The following is a 7,536-nucleotide window of genomic DNA, read 5'->3' on the forward strand; positions in this document are numbered from 1 at the left end:
CCTCGGAGCGACACCATGTCCCCGGACATGAATGTCCACCTCGGGGCCCAGACTCCAGGGCAGCCCACGCTCGCGTTCTGTGCTGTGCCGTGGGCTGTTTGTGGTGCGCACTGATGGGGCTCTCGGGTGGTATCAGGGTGATGGCTGTTCTGTGGTGACAAGTGAAGTCTGGAGTCCAGCGCAGTTGTGGGCGGGGCAGCCCCATGCAACCTGGCTGCCCCTAGGAGCACCCGCTATCTTTGGCGTGTCCATCAGGCCAAGTGATCACCTCTGTTTACACCCCCCCGTGGCCCCCACCACTCCCAGGACATAGCCCGAGGCCTACAGGGATCTGCGGTCTGGCCCCGCTCCCTCTGAAGCCCTGGTCCTGCCATTCACCTCTTTTCCAGCTCCTGTCTACGCCTCACACCTGCCACAGGGCCTTTGCATGGCTGGTCCCATACTGAGACCCTCCTCATCGTCACCACCACCACTGCTCTTCTCCCAGCTTAGCTGCCACTTCCCCGTGGAGGGTTCTCGGGGAGCCCCACCTCTGGGCTCCTGCAGGCTGCTGCCTTCCACCCCCAGGGTCCATTCACTGAGCCGAGCAGGGTCTCCTTCCTCCCGTATTCCCACCAGCCTTCACACCGGGTGGGGGGCATGCCCTCTTCCTCGTCGGGGCTGCACCACTAGTGCGAGTGTGTACACGTGGGCACCCACACATACAGTATGTGTGTGCGTGCAAGCTGTGCACAAGGGTATCCAGGCCGTGTGTGTTTACACAGAAATCACAGCTCTGACCGATGGCGCAGCTGCAGCCGTGGAGGCTGGAGGCCAGAGGGTTCCAGAGGACAATGGGATAGTGTGGGTTTGCTGGCTCGGATAGAGTTAACAAAACCCTCCAGGTTTGAGGTTTGGGGGGTGGGGTTAGAGCTTTACTCCCAAGGGTCCACCTCTTGCACACAGCCAGTTACAGGACCTGCCACAGGTAAAATGTGGTGCGGTTAAATACTGCCATCCAGGGCGCACATCCACACAGACCCGCTCCGCGCCACACACACACACGTGGCAGTTTGCGTGCCTGCCCACACATGCCGCCAGCCTGCCGGCCGGACACACACCTGCACGCGTAGCACACATGTACACAAACATGCTCCTCACGCCCGTGCACAGGGCACGGAGGTCCGGGGGCCAGGCGAGCGTGGAGAGACACAGGTCACAGCGCTCCCGCCCAGACGCGGGAGCGGAGGGACCGGCGGCACCGGCGAGAGGGCGGGGGCGGCCAGGGCTGCCCAGGATGGGGCGGGCGCCTGGGCCACGGAAGAGACGGAAGGGGCGGGCAGGCGGCCGGCGGCGCGGGCGCCCTCTCTCGGCCGAACGCGACAGCGCGCCGCCCTCCGCCACCGCCACCGCAGCCCTGCGCCCGCCGCCCCTGCCTGAGCTGGAGGCGTCCCCAGGGGGCGGGCTTGGGCCCCAGGACTCGTTCCGGAGGCGGGGCCGGACCGGGCGGGCCGGCCAGGGGGGCGAGGACTCCACGGGAGGTTGTTCGAGCCCCGCTGCTCGTCTGGCTTTGCCGGGTCCGCCTCGTGCCCGTCCCCGCGGCCGCGCGTCCGCAGGCGCCCAGCTGCCTCCGGACCCGGCCGGTCGGGACGCCGCAGACCCAGCACGCTGCGGGCCCAGCACGCTGGACATCGGGACGAGCGCCGAGGGCCTGAGCCGGAAGGGCTCCGAGACCCCCACCCTCGCCCCCATTTCACGGACGCGGCCACAGAGGTCCGAGAGGGGCCGGAGCCGGACAAGGGAGGGCTCGACAACTTGGCTGCGTCCCCTCCCGGCCCAGGGTCTGGAGGAGACCGGCGTTATGCCGAGGGCGACGAATCGTCTTTTCCGCCCCCGCGCGGCAGCGTGGCGGGGACAAGCGCCCTTCTCCGGGATCGGAGGCGGCAAACTCCCTGCTCGAGCCTCCGCGCCGCGCCCGCCCGCGGAGCCGCGCGCCGCCCTGGCGCATTCCCGCCGGCCTCGCGCTCGGCCCCCCGCCGCCCGGGCTCCGGTGATCCCAGGCCGGCCCCCCCCCGTCCCCCGCATCCAGGAGCAACAAGTCTGAAAGCAGCGCCGAGCGCCAGCAAGCTAGCCGGGAGGAAGGGCACCGGGCCGGGCGCGGGGCGCTCCGGGATCCCGGAACGCGCGCAACGTCCGCCTCCGGGGACCGGGCGCGGGCAGCGGGCTCTCGGGGCTGACTCGGTGGGCGGCCCACACCCCCTCCCAAGGCCCCGACTCTGCACGGGCGGGGGCGCGCCCAGGAGCCCCCGCCCCTTCCTTCGCCTGCTTGACCTTGCTCGGGTACTCAAAGCAGGACCCGGCGGCACCCGGGCGTCGGGACGCAGAGTTTCGCTGCCGCCTGCGGTAGTGAGGGAGCGGCTCTCTCCCTCGACCTCCCTCGCTGCCTCCGCGGCGGCGGGGGTCGCCAAGAAATGGAAGGCTTCGGGTTCTAGGAGACGCTCTGGCCGCCTCCTCAGACCCCAGATACACCGTATGCCACCTCCGGATGTGAAAAGGGACCCCAGCCTCCCGTTTGCCCTCTCCACCCCGCCCGCGCGGCCGCTGCTCGTAGGGGGCGTGTGTCTGTGTAGTGGCGGAAGGCACTGGGGGTCCCCGTAGGTCCCGAAGGTGGGTTGGGAGCGCAGACCTCCCGGCTCCCTCCCCACCACGTTTGCCAATCCGCTCCTCTGGGGCGTGGGTGCGCGCCCCTTGCCCACCCACACACCTGCACACCTTTCAACTCCTCGGTAGTTGCCGCTAAGGAATCCTCGACCCAGACCCGGGGGAATGGGACGTGTTGGGGAGCGCGCGGAGGGAAAGGGTGCTGAAGGAGGGGCGGGTTAGGACTCGTCCGGTCCCATCCTGCCTCCCTGCGCTCCAAGAAACTTGGAAGCCGAAAATAAAAGTGGGGAGGGTAAGGTGCCCAGCGGGCCGGGGTTTGGGTGCCTGAACGGGCGCTTTCTCTAGGCTGCCTGGGAAGTGACCCCAGCAGGAGCCGCCGCGGCCCGGCAGAGGTACTGGGGCTGGGAGCCGCATCCTCTGACGAGCCTTCCTGGCCACCTTGCTTCGCGGCGATTTTCAGCTCCGCCGCCCCCTCCCGAGGCAGGCCCGAGACGCGTTCTGCCCTGCCCAGGGGGCCGCGGAGACTAGTGGGAGAGGGCACCCGGCCGGGCCCAGAGCCCCAGCCTGCCCGGGAGGGGGCGGGGGCCAGGCTCATTCCTCGAGGCAGCTCCGCGCGGCTCCAAGCGAGCGCGGCGGCCGCGGAGGGCCGGCGGCCTCCGCCCGCTGGGAATGGGGACCGAGGAGTGCCCGGCGCCTGGCCTCCCCGCTTCCCGCGGAGAGGGCACAGGGCCGACCCAAAGTTCGGAGCGGCTTATCCGCGCGGCCTGTCCGAGCGAGCGGAAAAGAAGCCGAGAACGGAACGAGTCAGGGCTTTCGTGTGTGTGGAGGGGGGCGGACGGGCGCTAGAGTAGCCCTCCGCCCGATCTGGGGATAAGAGAACCTCCGGGGAGTGTCCACCGCCAGTGCCGGGTCTACCGTGAGGCTTCGAGGGAGGCACTGTGCGTGGGGGAGGACATCTCGGGCCCCTACAATGTCTGTAGGGGCTCTGGCTATGATGAGGGGAAGGGGGACACACTGGGGTGTCCCTCCTGAACCTACCTGGGTCTGCGTGTGGCTGTGGGGACATCTGGGGCTCCCTGAGGCCCCTGCCAGCGTCCGTATGTGGTGAGGACACAACGGGAACGCCTTCCCCAGCCTGCCCTGGGTCTGTGCCTATGACGGGGAGGGGGTGTCTTCCCCAGCCTGGCCTGCCACCCCGGCCAGGCTGCGTGTGTGTGGACTGGGGGCAGGTGAGCAGCGCCGAGGAGCCTCTCCCACGTCCAGGTCGCCCCCTCCTCAGCCTCCCAATGCGGGCGCGCGGAGACCTGCCAGATTCCGTCGCGGCCGCTGGAGGAGGCAGGGGGCGGGGGGAGAGGGGGGTCCAAACTCCGGTGCTCCGAGCGCAAACCTCGGAGCTGCGAAGCTCCAAACGGCGAAGTTAAGAAGTCCGGGCGTCCGCCCCTCCCCCGGCCCCCTCCCACCCTCGCTGCACCCCCTCTCGCCGCGCCCCCAGCCCCCAGCCGCGCGCCGGAGCCTTCCTTACCTTCCCGGCAGCAGCGGCCCCGCTGGCGAAGACTTGATCCGGCGAGTTGCAAATACCCAGGAGCGCCGCGCGTCGCCGGCGGCCGAGCCGGGCGTCCGGGCGGACGGGGGGGTCCTCCTGCCTCCGTCGCCCCCGGCCCGCTCCAGGCCTAGCAGCGACGTCCCCGGGAGCGCACCCGCCGGCGCGCGCAGGCCCCCTCCCCTCCCCCCGCCTGCCGGCGCCCCCCGGGCGCCGGGGAGGTCCGGATGCCCGGGCTGCGGGCGATGCGGAGCGCGCGGGCCCGGGCCCGGCCAGGACGCGGCGCGGCCGCCTGTGTTCCCGGCTCGCCGGCTCCACGCTCGCTCCGCCGGGGCCGCCGCCAACGCCGCGCCCGCCGCCGCCTGCGCCCGCCGCTCCCTCTCCGGCCGCCGCCGCCGCTCCGCTCCTGTCGCCTGCCCCGCTCCTCTCGCCTTTTTTCCCCTTCCTGGGGGGGGGGGGGGCGAGCCGAGCCGAGCCGAGCCGGGGGCGGGGCGGCGCGGGGAGGAGGAGGAGGAGGCCGAGGACGAGGAGAAGGAGGAGGAGAGAGGCGAGCTGCTTCCCCCCACCGGGCTGCCGGCGCTCCCCAATCTCTCCCTCTCTGAAACTGGATCCCGAATCGGGAGCCAGAGACTGCATTACGGATTACATCAGGCTTTATAGAGCTTCCAGATCACACATTAGAGGGGAGCGCGAGCGGGGGGCGGGGTGTGGGGGAGGGGAGAGAGATAACGGGGTTGGGGGCACGGGTAAAACGCACACAAGCGCGCACACCGAGGAAAGCCCAGCTCCTGCCCCATGCAGCAGGAAAACCAAGAGTTGGGTCTCAGCCCTCTGCCTCTTCCAGGAGCCGAGGAGTGGCTGCCGCTGGCCGGCTGGATAAATGGATGGGTGGATAGGTGGACAGGGGGATGCATGGGTAGACAGAGGGCAGATGGATGGAGGGAAGGAAGTTATATGGGGTTGTGCATGAACAATGCACAGAGGTCCATGAGAGGATGGGATGTGTGGAAGGGTAGATGAGGTAAGTGGGTGTAGATTGAGGAGGTGCTCCGGAGGCTGGGTGGATGGACAGATGCCTAGAGAGACGGGTGGGACGGTAGATGGAAGGGTGGAGGGTGGGTGGATGGATGGAGGAAAGAGGCGGCTGAGGATGGGCAGGGTAGGTGCATAGATGGATGGATGGCACATGAGTGGAGGGCTGAAGAGATGGGGTGGGCCGTGCAATTAGAAGGGTGATGCATGGATAGGTGGATGAGAGTGGGTGGGCGGGTTGGATGGAAGATGGAATGAGTGATGGGCAAGAGACAGAGTCAGAGGCACAGACTCTGGACCCCATCCAAGAGGATCAGAGGTTGGCGGACGTGGGAAGGGCCAGTTTGAACTGCCCAGGTTGGATTTGTCGAGTCTCCTCAGGGGTACTCTGTTCTGAGAGACGCTGAGGGAGGGGATGGGAGAAGAGCCAAGGGTTTGAAAGTGAGGTCCAGACCACCATTTACCCTGTGGAGCTGTCCTCAGCCATTCCATCCACATTCACATCCTCCATGCATCCTCCTTTGACTTGGTGACAGTGAGGACATCCCAGTCGCATATTTAGATTTTGTTTTCCATAAGCTGATGGAAATGGCCCCTTTAGCTGCTTCATCTCCCATCTTAAAGTGGCAACAGTCCCTCTTCTTCTGAGACCTTTGGCCAGATACCCATAGGGGGCCTCCCTAGAATGAAATACAGAATCTTGGAGGAATGACCTCAGGGAGATTACTTCAGGGTCCTTCTCTACCAGGATGTTTATGCCTCCCAGCCCCTTGCTTCTTTTTCATAACTTGTGGTCCACTCTGAATGCAAAATCTTCTTTGGGTCCGCCTGAATATCCAATACTATATACATTTATCATCTTAGCAGTCCACTAATGCCTTTGCTGCCCAAGCCCAGCATCTGGTCCAACCGTCTGCTTTTCTCAGCTTCCTCCCAGGAGGCTCCAGCAGGGTGTCATCGCTGTCACCACCAAACATTAATCCGCAATCATTGTCACCATTCTCAACCTGAATGTCAGCAGGCACCCCCACACTGCTCTCTCCACGACCATTGCCACAACCCCCGGACAGAGCCACTACATCAGCGCCACAGTCAGCGCCATCTCTGGTCACTGCACATTGCTCCCCTCATCAGGTGGAGCTCCGTCCAAACCAGTCCCTCTCGAAAGGCCAGCCTGTGGCCTAAGCCTCTAGGGGTGTCCTGAGGGGCTGGTCGGAAGAGCTAGGGAGACACAGATCCCAAGGCAATTGGGAGGGCAGGGGAGGCCCGTTTCCCAGTCAACCTCCAGGCCAGCCTTATTCTTCCCCCTCCCTCCCGGGGAAAGGACCTTCTTCCCAAAGTCTTTGAACTGGGGGAAGAGATGGGGGTGGTGCCCCCGGCGGGGTGGGGGTGAGGTGCTGCCCCATCTGCGCCTCCCACCCTTCCTAGCCCAGATCCTCTCTGCCCGCTGCCCTTGCTGCCATCTCCTCCCTGCACTAGCAGCTCGTGGCCACCAGGGGTCCTCTGGTATTAGGCCACAAGGCCCCGCCAAGGGTGCCGGTAGCTCTGAGTCAGGATTTCAGCTGCCGCTTTGCCACCAACCTTTCTCCCGTGGATGGGGGAGGATAGCAGCCAGCCCACTCCTCTGCTTTGGGACCCCCGCCTGGGGTTCCCAGGGCAAGGCTGGGACCCCCTCCACCCAGGCCATCCAGCGCAAGGTGGTGTCCCCTCAGACGGGGCTTCTCAGCAGGGCCATGTCTCCCCCTCCCTGCTCTGGGGCTCCTTGCCTCCCTCCATTACTTGCCCCTTTTAGAAAAGTGTCCCCTTGCCCCAGTTCCTGATCCAGACCCCAGACAGTTCCCCCTCCTAGAAGCAGAGGTGCCTAACTGCCCCCATGCTCCTCCTTGAGGAGGGAGCAAAGTCAGCAGGGCCCCTGAAATTCCAGGGCAGGGCTTCTATCCACTGCCCCAGGCCCACACCCAGCTGAGTGCCCTGAAATGAACAGAGTCACACCGGCCCTGCTGCAGCCTCAGTGTCCCGATGGGCGCGTGAGTACCGGGACAGAAGGGTTCTGAAGGTTTCTTGCAGCCCAGACACCCCAGGATTCTAGAACTCTAAGCCAATGGCCACTCTTCCAGAGATTTGCTACCAGTTTACATCCAGCACCCTCCACCAAAGCTTGTGCAAACCCTTGACCATCTCACAGCCACCTGAGGGCGGGGCCACAGCTTGAAGAAACCCGGAGTGGGCTTAGCACAGGAGGTTGAAACTGACGATCCCCTGGCAGGTCAACCCTATCCAGGTTCTAGAACTTCTTCCCCCAGCCGCAGAGAGCGCATGACATT

General features: G+C 66.0%; 1 protein-coding gene across 1 annotated transcript in view; it reads right to left on the bottom strand.

Moving 5' to 3' along the window:
- Window positions 1–4,515, bottom strand: part of ADGRB1 (adhesion G protein-coupled receptor B1) — an 83,131-nt gene extending 78,616 nt beyond the window's left edge. Inside the window, exon 1 of the mRNA XM_079901932.1 lies at window positions 4,163–4,515. The gene's annotated coding sequence lies outside the window, so the exon portion shown is untranslated. The remainder of the gene's footprint in view (window positions 1–4,162) is intronic.
- Window positions 4,516–7,536: the final 3,021 nt, after the last annotated feature.

The sequence above is a fragment of the Stenella coeruleoalba genome, assembly GCF_951394435.1.
Source record: "Stenella coeruleoalba genome assembly, chromosome: 17".
In the NCBI taxonomy this organism is placed as follows: Eukaryota; Metazoa; Chordata; class Mammalia; order Artiodactyla; family Delphinidae; genus Stenella; species Stenella coeruleoalba.